The 15,866-nt window shown below is 39.5% G+C and overlaps 1 long non-coding RNA gene across 2 annotated transcripts; it reads left to right on the forward strand.

The window, feature by feature from the left end:
• Nucleotides 1–435: 435 nt before the first annotated feature.
• On the forward strand, nt 436–3,236 carry LOC145794750 (uncharacterized). 2 transcript variants are annotated; one of them, XR_014334696.1, is made up of 3 exons: nt 436–848; nt 2,697–2,821; nt 2,909–3,236. It is a non-coding gene; the product is annotated as an uncharacterized LOC145794750 (long non-coding RNA). The 2 variants fall into 2 exon arrangements; XR_014334692.1 differs by having other exon boundaries at nt 439–848; nt 2,686–2,821.
• Nucleotides 3,237–15,866: the final 12,630 nt, after the last annotated feature.

Genomic DNA, 15,866 nt, shown 5'->3' on the forward strand with positions numbered 1-15,866 from the left:
AAAATGTCAGAATTGGCGACAAAAAAAAAAATTTAGTCTCCGTATATTAAGTTTTGGCTACTAACACCATTTAGTCGCCGAATGAAAAATAAAAATTTATTTGTTAGCTTTGGCGACCAAATGTTTAGTCGCCAAAAACTTATTTTCAGCGATAAAAAAAAAAAAAATTAGTCGCTGTATATTGAGTTTTGGCTACTAAATCTATTTAGTCACCGAATGGAAAATAAAAAATTATTATTTATTTTTGGCGATCAAAAATTTAGTCGCCAAAGACTTATTTTCAGCCACCAAAATATATATTTTAGTCGCCAAAAAATTAAAATATTTGGCGGGATTTACAAAAATAATTGGCGACTAAAACAATTTAGTCGCTAATGGTGTAATATATATATATATATATATATATATATATTTTTGGTTTCCAAACAACAAACCAGCGCCTGACTCTCTGTCCAGCGTCTCTCCCTCTTCCTCTCCGCTACTCTTCTCCCATTCCTCTCTCACTGCCGCTCTACCAGCCGTGCCTCCACCGCTCCTCCTTGTGGTCGCCGGCAACTGGAGCACCGATTCACCTAGATTTGCCCTATATTCTTAGGCATCATAACTATTCTCAGTTCAAAACTTGAAACCCTAACCTACAGTTTCAAATTCGACTCTCTCCAATTCTCTCTCTATATATATAGGTAGGTGTGTATATATATATATATATTATATTTGTGATGGGTAGGGTATATAATTAAGGGATTTTTTCTGAACCCACCAACACCGTCCAACGCCCTACAATGGCGTCGGAGAACGAAGACAAACCCACCCCCTCCTCCATCAATCGACGATTGACTTTACCCCAGGTATGTCTATATTCCGTCCTCTCTGTCTTTGTCTATGTCCCTCTCTCTCTCTCTCTCTCTCTCTCTCTCTCTCTCTCTGTGCATCTTCTTTCATTCGCACACTTTGACACAAACCCAGCCCTATGTGGGTGTGGGTGTGGTTCGTAGGCGGTGATCAAGATTTTTGGGGGTAATGGAATTGAGTTTTTCCATGGTGGAAGAGATGGGTTTTTGTGACCCAACTTGGCTTCTTATTTTCGAGTTCTTCAAGCAATTCCTAACATTTGCACAAGATTTGATCTGATTGTCACTCTCTGTTTTTGCCCTCTGTGAACTGAAACCAATGTTAGATTTTCACTTTCTCATGTCTATGCTCAGTGATAATCTTTTTCTTGTATAGTATTAGCCTTTAGATTTTGTGGGTTGTGTTTGTTTTTTTCCTGGGGTTGATTCTAGTTTTGAGCTTTGATCTCATAGTCACTCTGTTTTGGCCTCTGTGAGCTGAAAACAAGGTTAGATTTTCACTTTGTCATGTCTTTGTTCAATGATAATATTGTTCTTGTCTAGTATTAGCCTTTAGAATTTGAGGGTTGCGTTTTTTTTTTTTACTAGGTTAATTCTAGTTTTGAGTTTTATCTCATAGTCACTCTGTTTAGGCCTCTGTGAGCTGAAAACAAGGTTAGATTTTCACTTTCTCATGTCTATGCTCATTGAGAATATTGTTTATTTGTAATATTAGCCTTTAGATTTTGTGGGTTCTGTTTCTTTTTTTTTGGGGGGGGGGGGGGGGGGGGGGGTTAATTCAAGTTTTGGGTTTGATTTTGTATGCACATATGTGAAATTTTAGGATCTAATTATCTGAAAAATTTATTCATTTAAGGTCGTGTCTGTGTGTGTACTTTTTGATGATCTGAGCAAGTATTGATCCATATATCAGTGTATAAAATTTGCTAATTTGAAATCAAGTAAGTTTGAATCAGAGCAACTAGAGCTTTGGTTATATAATTCTTGCTTGAAGAGCACAAACTTCGGTCTCTAATACAGTCAAAGAGGAAGAAGATGAATCACATTTTTATTGGGTTGATCATCTGAGTTTTTTGGTCTTGATAGAGCCTGTAAGGAAATGTGATGTTTTAAGCAACATATGAAGCATATTCACATAAAATTCCAGTTTTGTTAGAGCATCTACAATCTTTCACTAATTCCTTTTTCACGCTGCATTTCTTTAGCTTCATTGCTTGAGGCGCACACTATTTTTTAGGTATGTCAATTGCGTGCAATTATGATTTGGATTATGAGCACTTGTAGTAATGTTTGATCTGATTTTGTTAGGGATTTTTTTATCAATATCCCCTCGTGCTGTGGCATTCTTCGATTGAATCTTACTATGTAGTTTACAAGGAGATTTAAGTATAGAACATGGACTGCCATTGCATTGACATATATGTGAGAAGAAAGTTGGGGCTTCAGGTTCCTTGATTCTGATCGTTGACGTTAGGCGCTGATTATGTAACATGTGCATATCATTAGAATTATTTCTCCTTTGACTATGACTTGGCGGTAGCAATCGATGCAAGTAAAAATCACCAGGTGACTGGCATGCTTTTCCTTGTATGAGAGAAAGCACGGAAAACCCCCTCCATCCTGTAACATAGGGGAAAAAACTTTCCCCTGAATCATGAAAATTATATATATTACTGATGCTATTTTTTCTTTGGGGCATTCCTGTTTTGGATTTCTTGGTGCATACTTTTACTTGCTAATGGTTCTATTATGTAATCATATGTATTATGTGTCCTAATCTCTAAACTTACACACTGGGCGTTGTATATTCTTACACACCTTTTTCACCTTCAAGTATTTTTGTAGCATTGGCATTGCGTTTCGATGTGTCTAGGGGGAAAGAAAGCCAGTATTTCAAGAGCGCTTTTCTAGGATATACCATTGGTTTAGTCCTTACTATTATTGTCATGAATTGGTTTCAAGCTGCACAGGTGTGTATTGCTCTTTTCTTTTACTATTATTGTCCTTACTTAACAGTTTCAATTTATTTCTAAACTGTCATTCTCGTCATGATGTAGAACCTGAACATCCAAGTGACAAATTGATGAAGAACAATTGTGAAAGGACCTTCAGCCCAACAATAGTGTCTCTAGCATCAGCATCAGCATCAGCATCAGCATCATCACCACAATTGTTATTAAGATTTTCTTTAATTTGGATTTTAATTGTTGGTTTGGATAGTATATGTATTTGTTGGATTATACTATATTTATGGATTTTTATTTTGTTTGATATGTATGGTTAATAGTTAAGTTTTGTATGTGGTTGAAAATTGAATGGTACAGGTTGTAAAGAAATATTTTTATTGAATGGTTAAGAATTGAATGAATGAATGAATAGATGAATAATTTTGTATATGCATAGGATATAGGTGGCACAAAAAATATTACAGAATAAATTATAAAAACTAAATGAGACCTTTTGGTGACTAAACAAATGTCACGGGTTGGCTTTTGGCTACTAAAACTTTAGTTGCCAATTGTGAAAAAGTGAAACTTTTGGCTACTAAACTGTTAGTCACCAAATGTAAAAATAGAAACTTTTGGCTACTAAAATTTTAGTTGCCAATTCTCAAAAAATAAAATTTTTGGCTACCAAATAATTAGTCGCCAAACATACATGCTCAATTGGCTACTAAATAATTTAGTCGCTAAAAGTAAATATATTTATATATTTAATTTTTTATAAAAAATATATGGCGACTAAAAAAAATATATGGCGACTAAGGTTTTAGTCGCCAATAGGCCACTTTTGGCTACCAAAAAAATTTTAGTCGCCGATTGTTTCCCCGACAAACTATGGGAGACCAAATGGGCGACCAAATATATTAGTCGGCAAAAGTGATTGGCGACTAAAAATAAGGCTTTTGGCGACTAAAATTTTAGTCGCCAAAAGTGAAATTTCTTGTAGTGGAAGGGAAAAAAAATCAAAACAACGTCGTTTTGGCACTACCGCAGGGATAGCTGGCACAAAAGATGATCTGGACAAAGAGTAGTGCTACTGGGTTCTAAAACAAATCTTTTATTATTCATTATTCAAAGATAATCAACAAAAATAAAAACAAATAAATAACAAATAATATCACTCACATGTCTCATTTTTAAATTTTCATAAATATATTTTAAAATTCTAAAACATTCTCTAATTTAATTTTTATAAATTATATAAAAACAAAAAAAGTTATTCACATTATATAGGCCTTGTTAGGTTTGTGTTTTAAGATTTTATTTTAAAAATAATTTTCTAGAAAGAGTTTAAAAAATTTAAAATTTTGTTTGTTTGTATATTTTGAAAATAATTTTGAAATTTTAGAATTTGGGATGATTTGATATTTTTTTAATTTTTTTTTTAGGTAAATATTTTTTTATAGTTGAATAGATGAATGTGAAAGAAAAAGTGTTTGAAAAAGTTAGAGGAGAGAAAAAAAGGATTGATTGATATATAGTAGAGTATTGTTAGAGACTCACAACTCGGATTCCTAAATCCACCTAAAATGACATGGCAAGAGATGTAGGCCATATACAATTGAGTATATGACAAATTAAAAATTTGACATACATTATACCACATTAGTATGGATCAAATTATGAGAAGTTTTTTTTTTTTGTAGGTCTTAAATATTTTCCTTTAATAGGTCTACTGGGACAAAAAAAGTTTTTTTATTTTTTTATTTTTATAGCAATGATAACCAATCATATTGTATGTGTTAAAAAAAATGTATTAAAAATATATAAAATATGTTTTTGTGGGTGTTGATTTCCAACCTTACAACCAAATAGGGAACTTAGCTAAAGAGCACGCCGCAAAATAGATTAAGCCAACCACCTGCCAACAAGAAAATGAGAATACCGCAGTGGTTCGTCCACTTGAGGGCACTCCGACAATCAAGTCAATCAAACAATTTCTCAAAGACACTAAATAAGTACTAAACTCACAAAATAAAGCATACCTTAGACCCACGGGGGTGCCTCTCTTTTATAGTCAGTAGTGTCCTGGTCCCCTAGAAGTCTCACTTCATAAGACTCAAGCACAATGCATATCCCAGACTCTTAGCTAGATATGAATAAACTCCTTAAGAGCCTCATCCTTATCCCAACTAAGTGCCCCCTCTTATCTAGGACTCTTGTCCTCTATCCAAATATTTGGGATTTCGGCATTACTGCACCGAACCTCGGCAATACCACAATCACCTCGGCAAACATGATTAACCCACATGGCACCTCGGTCGACATCTCGAAGGCACCTTAGCATGTAGCGTCATTCTCAAAATACTTCCCCACAACTACCCCTAGGTTTTATTACCTTAACAACCTGAGGTGATGGAACCTATATCGTCTGATCTTCCAATGTATCGGCTAAACAACATGCTAGAGATATTCCTCCGAATGAGATCATGACTCGTCGGCTTCAAGTAATCAGGACTCAGTTGCCCACTTTGTCAAGAATCAAGAACCAAGAACCAAGTTCTTTCAACATCTCAACCGAGATCGATTCGCTAGCCGAGGTCATTAGCCCACTAGTCCGAGAATTCTGAGAATCTTAACTGTGCATGGCCGGTCACGCCCCATTATCCCAACCGTTTCTTTCACGTGTCATTACTTGCATGCGTCATTATGTCACATCAATTCTACCATGCCGCCGGACATTAGAGCAGGCACTTCACCCTAGGTGGTTTTATCATGTTTTCTCACCCTTTTTCATTCTAACAAAATTCTCTCTTCTCTCTCCGTCTCTTTACTTTGCAAACACAACTCTCTCTATTCTCAAACTTTCTTTCTCTAAAATTTCTTAAACCTCCATTGATGTTCCTTCGAGCTTTCTACAACCGTTCCGTTCACCCCTTCCGGCGAGTTTTCCACCATTTCGTTCCAATTAAGATCACCATCTGACTTCGGCGAACACGAATCTGGTGTCCCTTTCCTCGGCCTTGCTCTGTAGGTCCTTGATTTCTTTCTTTTTAATTTCAGTTTCTTACTGTTCTTCGATACATTTCTTCGTTGACTATTGCACATCACACATTGCATTTGTGTTATCATTAAGCTTGTATCCTCATTCAAACTCTCTTGTTTCACACGTTCGTCCTCTAATTTACTTTCTGTTCTTCATGTTCTTGAACTTGCACTTATGTTTTCTGCATTTGTTTATGCCTCTGACTCTCTCACAATGGCACTAGATGTCACGGGTCAATTCTTGCACTTGAATCTGTCAATGTTCTATTTTTATTGTATTCTTGAATCTTTGATCACTGTTTCATGTTTTTAAGACTTGTTTTTTCTGTCTTTTCTTTATCGTTTCCAGATTACTACCTCTGAATCTTTGCCCATTCCTGTTAATGTTATATAGATTTAGGATTGAGATTTGCTAGAAACCATACTTAGGAAAAACTGAAACAAAACATTCCATAGATCTCCAAAATCTCTGCCTTAGTGCTCATTAGGGTTTCGCCGAGGTCCTTTAACCTACACAGTCCACATTTCTAATAGTAAACAATATCAAATTCACCTTAGTCGAGGTCATGGGTATATTTAAATGGAGGGTACACTCACCTAGTAAGTTAGAATATTTCTGCCAGGAGTTCAACATTCTAGCTGACGTTCAACTCAGGTTGGCTGGAAAAGAGGACTCCATGATGCCCGGAGAGACCTATATGCCCTTCCCTATAGTGTTAATTATCGATGATGGAATTAGATTCCTAGATTCCTCATTGACATCCTTTTTAGAGAGGTTCTCCACTTTTATAAACTTGCAATCCTATGCAACTAGCAGTAAACACATTCAGAGTCATCAATGGTACATCATGTGTGGCCTTAACTCTTCTGGTGACTATACTTACTACCTCAAACCCTGATCCACCAAGTACAAACTGATAGCCGACTTTCCACACTCCAACAAAGGCGCTGGAGATAACCTGATTGTCTCGAGCAATTGGGAGTTCGAACCAGACGACGATCTTCATCTCTATCTTTTATACCGAGGAGTCTTTAAGGAAGAAGAGGGTAAGAACTTAGTCATCCCATAGTCCCATTTCGTTTTAACACTTATGAATTTACTTCTCTTTAATGTTCTAATGTTTTCTTGTTGTTGTTTGTAGAATTGCCTCAGCCTCCGAAGAATTTTCGCCAGACCTACATCCCTAACTAAGATCTCATTTAGCTTTTGGGTTTACCTATCGAAGTCTGCAAGGCTCTAATCCTTTTGAATTACGTGCCGACCTACCGCAGCCCACTACCGAACGTTTCCAGAAGGAGTAAGACACCACCATCAACATCAACTCAACAAGCCACTTCTTCACCATGGCCAGATCAGGTATCAATGTCTCATCCAGTGAATGAGCCATCCACATCTGCTCCAGCCCATCTTGTTCCTCCATCATAACACCAACATCGTCGCTGACCTCCAAACGCTCTTGTCAGCAGAACTCGGAGCACAAAGGGCAGAGGTTTGGACACATCGGCATATGATCTAGCGAACCCGCCAATCGCTCTTTCCGTAATTAAATCTGGCATTGGAGTAACTGTCGCTGCCACATCCAAGGAAATGGATCGCAAACCAGCTGTGCCCGAGTGTCACGACCCCATTCCGCCCCTAGTAGAATGGTGCCATGATGGCTAGTAATCCGAGAATACCAAAGGCCAACTTACAAAATTTCACACACAATTAGAGTATAAATATACGGGGCCTACATGTGTGGAAGCAAATTTAAATCTAAGTAGTCCATAAGAGTTGTGCATAGATCAAATGAAATGACATACATCTTAATATGGTTTTACAACTTGAATACAAATAAAATAAATATATAGTACATCTTGATCAAAAGGCTTCTCAAGCCGACATATACAAAAGAAATACAACAGGCGAGCCAAGAAGCATAATCTTCAAGAGGTTAGCAAAATGAATCCAAAACAACTTGCAAATAACATCTAGGCGTCACCGCCTTCTTGCTCGTCACCTACATATATATATATAAGGAGAGGGTGAGCTTGGATACTCAGTGAATGATATTAGAAATAAAGATTTGCATGACTGATATTCAAGATCTTTATCAACAATACATAGCATATCTTGTACAAAATCAAAGGATGAACCAAGTTCATCTGTCAAATCTTTCAAAGCTTCAAGGGATGCTTACTACCATCAATATAATACAAGGGATGACATTCCGGGCAAACCCACGCGGTAAACCGTCTGCGGCAAGGCAAAGGAGATCTCAAACAAGGGTACTAGTTGCATTATAGTCCCCTAGCACTAAGGACTTTTAAAACAAGGGTACTAGTTGCATTATAGTCCCCTAGCACTAAGGACTTTCCAAGAATGTCATCAAAAATAAATATAATACTTGTTACAAACTAGGAATAATCATTCATGCTTGATCAAATACTTTTTCAAAACGAAGCAAAGCTTTATCAAAACTTTATAACATAACTTTATTAAAAATACCACTCACATAGCTCTTCGGGTGTGGGGATTACAAGCAAGGATCCAAGGCCTACAAGTACATAAATAATCCCATTGAATGCATTTCAAAAAGACAGGGAAATGATGCTCAACTATGGATATGAAATGCATTCCTAAAACAAGCTTTGCATGAGTGTAAATGATCTCGACATTTCTCTCAAAACTAAGTCAAAACAAAGCAATCATGTGCTGGGAGTCAAACACTATTTTTCATCTCGGAAAACATGCTGGGTACCAACCAGATCTTGGCCGAGGTCCCACACCTCTTGGCCGAGGTATGGTCCCGACGACCACATTCAAGGAAATGAAGTCTGGGAAAATCCTTTGAAGAACATAAAGAATATGAACATGGAGAACATGAATGCTAAAATCATAGCTTCTTTATTCAAAATCTGAGATTTCATGAGATGAGTTCGAAAACATGGACCTGGGTACCCATACTTGAAAAACAAACACAAAAACATGGATCTTGATACAAACTTTTGGATCAAAACATGGTTTTTCTTCAAGAACACATGAACATCATTTTCTTTTTCTAAAACAAGCTTTAAATCAATGCATGGCTCATGAATCATGCTAGATCGTGCAATGTAGTTGGATGAACAAAAAGAACAACAAAAGCAAATGAAGATTCTAACCTCAAAACACAAATCTAACGGTTCAAAGTGTGAAGATCAAGCTTGGAAATCTATTCTCACTCTAAGAACTCTTCTTCCTCTCTTCCTAGAGCTTCTCTCTCTACAAGGCTAGGATATGATAAAGTGATATGGGTTTCTCAGCTAGCACCTGACTTAAACCTCTGCTGGGACACGTGGCACTACCGGATTGGGTTTCCTAAAAAAGGTGACAGAATGATAAGACAAGAGTATGACAAAGTGTATACAACAAGCAAGATGACATGGGCACTCTGGCAGGTAATGATCTCGGATTAGGACATAGGCTTCGACAAGTAAGGTCTCAATGATCTCGGCTAGGAAGGATAATACTTGGCTTAGCTGTGCCACACCTCGGCCTAGATGTGCCACACCTCGGTCTAGGTCATACCAGTCCAGGAACAAGATCTCTAGGTGCAAGGATCAAGGATGCCTAGATGGTAACATCTCGGCTTAGATGATACATATCTCAGCCTCGGTGATGAACACCTCGGCCTAGATGATGACATCTCGGCCAATATGCTAGAGTGAAGGTGGAGGTCAACCAAAGTGGTTCTAAGATGGTCCTAGGTGAAAAAGGTTCAAGGGGGTGACCTAGGCTTTAGATGACCTCGGCTACACACACCAAGCAAGGGACAAAACGTACAAACAATACTCAAGCCAAAACAAATAGGTACAAAACAAGACGGGAACCCTATTTTAGGCGAAACAAGTCTGAAACCACAAATGCAAACCTAACAAAACAAAAACATGCACATGCACTCGAACATGACTAAGACGAGGATGAGGGTCACTACACCGAGGATCTACTTGCCAACCTACCAGACGTTGTCACAGTTTAGTCTACGCCATCTCCCCAACCCAAGCCAAAGAGGGTAAAAAAGACTAAGGCAAAGGCCAAAGTCACCACTATTCCTTCTGACTCTGAGAAGGACATTGAGGATGCACTACCAATATCAATGTTGGTTGAGACCAAGAAGAGGTCAACCGAGGCTGAATCATCCGACGCCCCACAGCCAAAGAAGTCGAGGTCCGAAGGTCTGAAGGGCAGAAGTGGTTTTGACTTCAAGAAAACCTGGGCCTCCGAAGTTCTGGTTAGAGACCGACCTCTCAAGACTGGTGACAGCGCCATCGAGAGCCTTGAAGTTGGTGTTACTCTGTCAATGGTTGTTCGCCTGTCAGCTGACATGAACCAGATGGTTTACTTCAACTAGTACGGGAACTTTGCGACGATGATGCGACATTTACTCTTGGTAAGTTTTTGACCTTCGGTCTTCCATTTAACTTTCATTTCAGTCATTTATACTTAGCCAAAATTTTCTAACTTGCTTATTCTCTTGCAGGCCATCCAGCATGCTCATTCCTATGTGGTCAAGGCCGAGTTGGTGAAGAAGGACCTCACGAAAAAGACCCAAGAAGCTTCAAGTCTCCTTACTTCACTCAACAAAGTCAAGACTCACATCAGGAGTTTGATGGATAAAACCAACGCTGCCAAGACTACTCAAAGCAAGGCAAAGACTGCTGCAAAGGAGGCCGAGGATGCAGCTAAGGCAACCGAAGTGAAGTACGCTGAGGCTGAGGCTAAGGCTGCTGAGGTCGAGGCTAAGCTTAAGTCGGCGCTGGAAATAAAGGAGGCTAAGATCAAGGCTGTCGATAAGAAGGCCTACGAGAAGGGGCAGGCCGATGTTTGGGACTAGTACAAGAAACAAGTGAACCTAGCCTGCAACAAAGGTTACTATCTCGGCTAGATGGCAGCACTCAAAAAGCTGTTTGTCCCCGAGGACTCGCCCCTTTGGGATATTGGCTAGCTCAAGGTGCCCTTTCTTCCTTTGCCCAACCAGTCGAAGGAAGAGGCCGAAGAGGAGACGCTGGTGCTGAAGAAGATAAGGTTGAGGCTGAACAAGAGGATGAAGCCGAAGTCATTGCTAGGGCCAAGTCCCCTACTCTTAACGATCAGATCCTAGACCTGACTGTAGAAGAGGAGGACGAGGTTTCCAAGAGCACCTCTCCCAAGAAGGCCACCTCTGACGTCGAAGTTCTCGCTACCGCGAAGAGCCTAGACCAAACCCTGCTAGAGATCGACATCAAGATAGCGGCTAAAAAGAATGTGCCAATTGCTGAGGCTGACTCAACGCCTATGGCCAAGATTGATCACTCAAAGGATCATGACACTTAGATTTTTTTGTAGTTGTATTTTTTGCTTTCTTCTTTTTCTCTTGAACAATTTTTTTGTCTTTGTCGGGCCGAAGTGCCTTTGTATGTAATCGAACAAGTTCCTACTTTTTGAATACAAATCTTTCTTTGTTTTGTCTAAGTGTTGAATGTTTCTTCTGTATGGTTACTGCCTTTTCTTTATGCCTTGTGTGTTTTCATACATAGACTTTTTCTCATTTTTCTAAGTAGAAAACTTTGAACATCCACCTCGGGTTAAAACACTTCGGATAGTAATGAACTATCTCGGATCAGAACACTTCAGATAATTGATCATCTCGGATTATCATACCTCAGACAGAACTTCTGTCTATCACCTTGGGTAACTCTAACTTGTTAAATTTTTTATAAAAATTTTCACAATTGTTATACTCATTCATGCTTCATGTCCCTTAATGTGAACCTAAGTATCCTTTATGTTGACATTAAGGATGTATCGCTTGATTCTTGCCTAAGTTTGACTTGGACATCCATGACCAAGGTCATCATGTTTGGCTCACCCAAACTAAACACTTAAGGCTTGACCTTAGTGTACCGAGAGTACCACCAACCTTAACTTTTCGCACAAACTGACCAAAACATGGCTAGTTTTGCATTGTTTCACATTGAAACATCGCCTCGTACTTAGTTCAAATCTAGCATCATGGCAAGTTTAAGTTAATAGCCTTGTTTACCATGAGCATATCGTCTTAAGACTTTCTCAGTCCCATCTCACAATCATAAATTTTGTAAAAAACAAAATCAAACTAAGATTTTATTAATACTTCGGCTAATAATTGTTTACATAAAGACAGAAGAAAAATCAATGATAAAAAAAACCTTAAATTGCTAGTATTTTATGGCCTTGGCAATTCTTTGCCATCAGTGTCTTCAAGCTAGTAACCTCCATTGCCAGCGATCGAGATGATGTGATATGATACTTCCTAGTGTGGGTCGAGCTTACCCTTCATAGGATCCTTCTTATTGCCGATGACTTTCCTTCAAACGAGGTCTCTGATTTGGAACTCCGTAGGATTGACCTTCTTGTTGTATGCCCTGGCAAGTTATTGCTGGTTTATCCCTAGTCGAATTGCTACTCTCTTTCTTCTTTTTTCAATTAGGTCTAGATCTTGGGCTGGAATGCCTCGTTTGTTCCATTCTCTACTCCTTGGGTTCTAATCCCAGGGATGCTGATCTCGGGTGAAATGACTGCCTCTGTGCAATAAGCCATGGCAAAAGGAGACTCCCTAGTAGATCATCTCGGCAATGTGTGATATGCCCGTAGGACATTCGGTAATTCCTTCACCCACTTGCCCTTGGCAGTTTCTAGTCTTTTCTTGATTCCATCCAAGATGGTCTTGTTGGACGCTTTAGCTTGACCATTTCTCTGGGAGAAGCTGAGAGTCGAATAATAGTTCTTGATCTTATACTTTGCACAAAAATTTTTGATCAACTTGCTGTCGAACTGTATGCCATTGTCTACTACAATGGCTCTAGGGTCCTACATCTGGTGATGATGTTCTTCCAAATAAAGCTTCTGACAACCACATCTTGAATTTTGGCCAGAGGTTCAGCCTCTACCCACTCTGTAAAGTAATTAGTTGCTACAAGCAGAAACTTCCTCTGCCTAGTTGCCTTAGGCAGTTGTCCAACAAGATCTATGTTTCACTGGGCAAGTGGCCAAGGACAAGATACTGAGTTCAAATCTCTAGCTGGCTGGTGTATCAAAGGTGCAAACATTTGACACTTCTCACACTTCTTCATGTAGTCTTTGGTATCTTTCTGCATGTAGGGCCATCAGAATCCCTATGATATAGTTTTGTGAGCAAGTGATCTGCCCTCTACATGGCTTCCACATACTCCCTCATGAATCTCGTACAAAAAGTCCTTTACTTGGGATGGGTGTACACATCGCAGTAAAGGTCCAGTAAAAGATCTCCTATATAGATAGCCTTCTGCTGACGGGCAGAATCTAGCCAACTTCAGCCTGATCTTGTGAGCTTCCCTTCTGTCTTCTGGCAACTCGCCATCTCTGAGGAACATAACTATGGCGTCCATCCAATTTGGACCCATTTCTATACACATTGCTTTGTACTCTGTTATCAGAGGTTCTATACTTGGGCCTGATAGATAGTCCATCATGATTGTTCTTGGTTTATCTGATTTTATGGCACTGGCTAGGTTTACCAAGGCATTTGCATGGCTGTTGTCATCTCAGCTAACTTGCTGTAGTCGACAACTTTGGAATTGTGCTAGTAACTTGATGACCTCCTTGACATAGGCCACCGTCCTCTCATCTTGGGCTATGCACTCACCCATTGCTTGATTTAGAATGAGTTGGAAGTCACTAAAGATTACCACCTCGTTGATTTCCACTACTGCTGCTAGTTTCAGGCCAACAATTAGTGCTTTGTATTCTGCTTCATTGTTTGAGACCTTGAACTCTAAACGGATGGATTGTTCGATCATTCGTCCATCTGGCAAAACCAAAAACACTCATGCCCCCGCTCCTTGTTGGTTTGAACTACCATCGACCAAAAGACAGAAGGAATCACCGATGTAAATATCGTAGGGCTTTAACTTCTATTCGCCCTTCTTCTGTCAGGCCGACGTGGGGTTCTGTGGTCCCAATTGATTTTCCTCCAGCTGTTCTGGGCATCCTAGACCAAGGTTCATTGGTGTCGGTCTTGGGCAAGCGCTTGGTGTGAATTCTGCCACAAAGTCAGCCAAAACCTAACCCTTTATTACTGTTCTTGGCCTGAATTACAAGTCGTATTGATCTAGAACTACAGCTCATCACACTACTCTGCCTATTAAGTGTCCCTGCTATAACAGAGACTTCAGTGGGTACTTTGTAAGCACCATGATTTTATGAGCTTAGAAAAAATGGTTCAGTTTCTTTGATGCCATCACCAGAGCAAGTGTCAACTTTTCTAAGGGTAGGTACCTAGTTTCTGTACTGGCCAGGGTCTTGCTTACATAGTAAACTGCCCTTTGTTCTTCTTATTCTTCTCGGATAACAACGACACTAACAACATGGTCCGAAAATGCCAGATATAAAGACAACTCTTCTCCTAGTATCGGGTTCAACAACACTGGTGGAGTTGTCAGGTACCTTTTGAAGTCTGTCAGGGTGACTTCACACTCTTCTGTCCACAGGAAGTCTGTGGCCTTCTTTAACAACTGAAAAAATGGCTCACATTTGTCTGAACTCTAGCTGATGAATTTGTTTAGGGCTGTTGCCTTGCTGGTTAAAATCTGGACTTCTTTCGTTGTTGTCAATCTCTTCCGATCAAGGATAGTCTTGATCAGATCAGGGCTTGCCTCGATTCCTCTTCTAGTTACTAGATATCCCAGGAACTTACCAGATCCTACTCCAAAAGCACACTTCAAAGCATTCAGTCGAAGCTGATATGTCTTTAAGATGTCAAAAACTTCCCTTGGGTTAGCAAGATAATCTCCAAGATCTTTACTCTTCACAACCATGTCGTCAATGTAGACTTCCACAGTCTTTCTAATTAGGTGCTTGAACATCCTGGTTACCAACCTTTGGTATGTCGCTTCTACATTCTTCAGTCCAAAAGGCATTACCCTATAATAGCAAAGTCCTTTGGGGGTGATGAATGTTGTCTTCTTTTCATCTAGGGCATACATTGCTATCTAGTGATATCCTTTGTATGCATCGAGAAAGCTTATTCTTCCATGCCCTGATGTGGCATCCACAAGCTGGTCGATCTTTGGAAAAGGGAAACAATCCTTTGGACAAGCCTTATTCAGGCTTGTGAAGTCCATACAAACCCTCCACTTGTCATTCTTCTTCTTTACCACCACCGTATTGGACAACCAAGTGGGGTAGTTCACTTCTTAGATTGCCTGTGCCTCCAGTAGTTTTTCCATTTCTTCTTCTTCTTCATCTGCATGTATATGGATTAAAGTTGCCCTCCTTGATCTCTGAATCACGGGTTTTGCCGACCTGTCCACATTGAGTCTATGGCAGGTCACCTTGGGGCTGACGCCTAACATCTCGTAGGGTGTCCAAGCGAACACCTCTATGTTTTCCCTCAAAAAACTTTTCAATTTTCTGTCTTCTTCCTCGGCTAAGTTGGAGTAGAGGAGGAAAAATCGTTCATCATCGCCTTCTTGTACCAAAACCTTTTTCAAGGGTTTTTTACTTTTGTCAGCAGGTTCCTTACCGACATCATCCAAGTCCTCTCGGTCTTCGTCTTCAATCTTTGTTATTTTTTCTTCCCTCACATTGCAAGTGTACTTCATTTCTACCATGGAGCAATTTTTCACTTGGACTTGATCTTCCCTCACTTCTTCAATCCCTTGCTCAGTTGGGAATCACAACAGTTGGTATAGTGTTGAGGAAACAACCTTCATTGCATGCAACCAAGGTCTTCCCAGAATGACATATGGGGAGGGGATATCTATCATTGTAAACTCTATAGTTACCATCTTGGTTCTTGTCTGCACCTCCAAACTCATGGTTGCTAGCGGCCATGTCGATGTCTCATTGAATCTGACTATAGGGTTGTCAGATTGCTCTAGATTATCCTTATGGAGACCGAAATTCTGATAACATTTGGCATACATGATATCACAAGAGTTGCCTTGATCGATCAAGATGTGCCTCACTTAGTAGTCTCCAACCTTCAAAGTTACCATCAGGGCATCG

Source organism: Camellia sinensis, chromosome 1 (assembly GCF_055761805.1).
Source record: "Camellia sinensis isolate YWXY chromosome 1, ASM5576180v1, whole genome shotgun sequence".
NCBI lineage: Eukaryota > Viridiplantae > Streptophyta > Magnoliopsida > Ericales > Theaceae > Camellia > Camellia sinensis.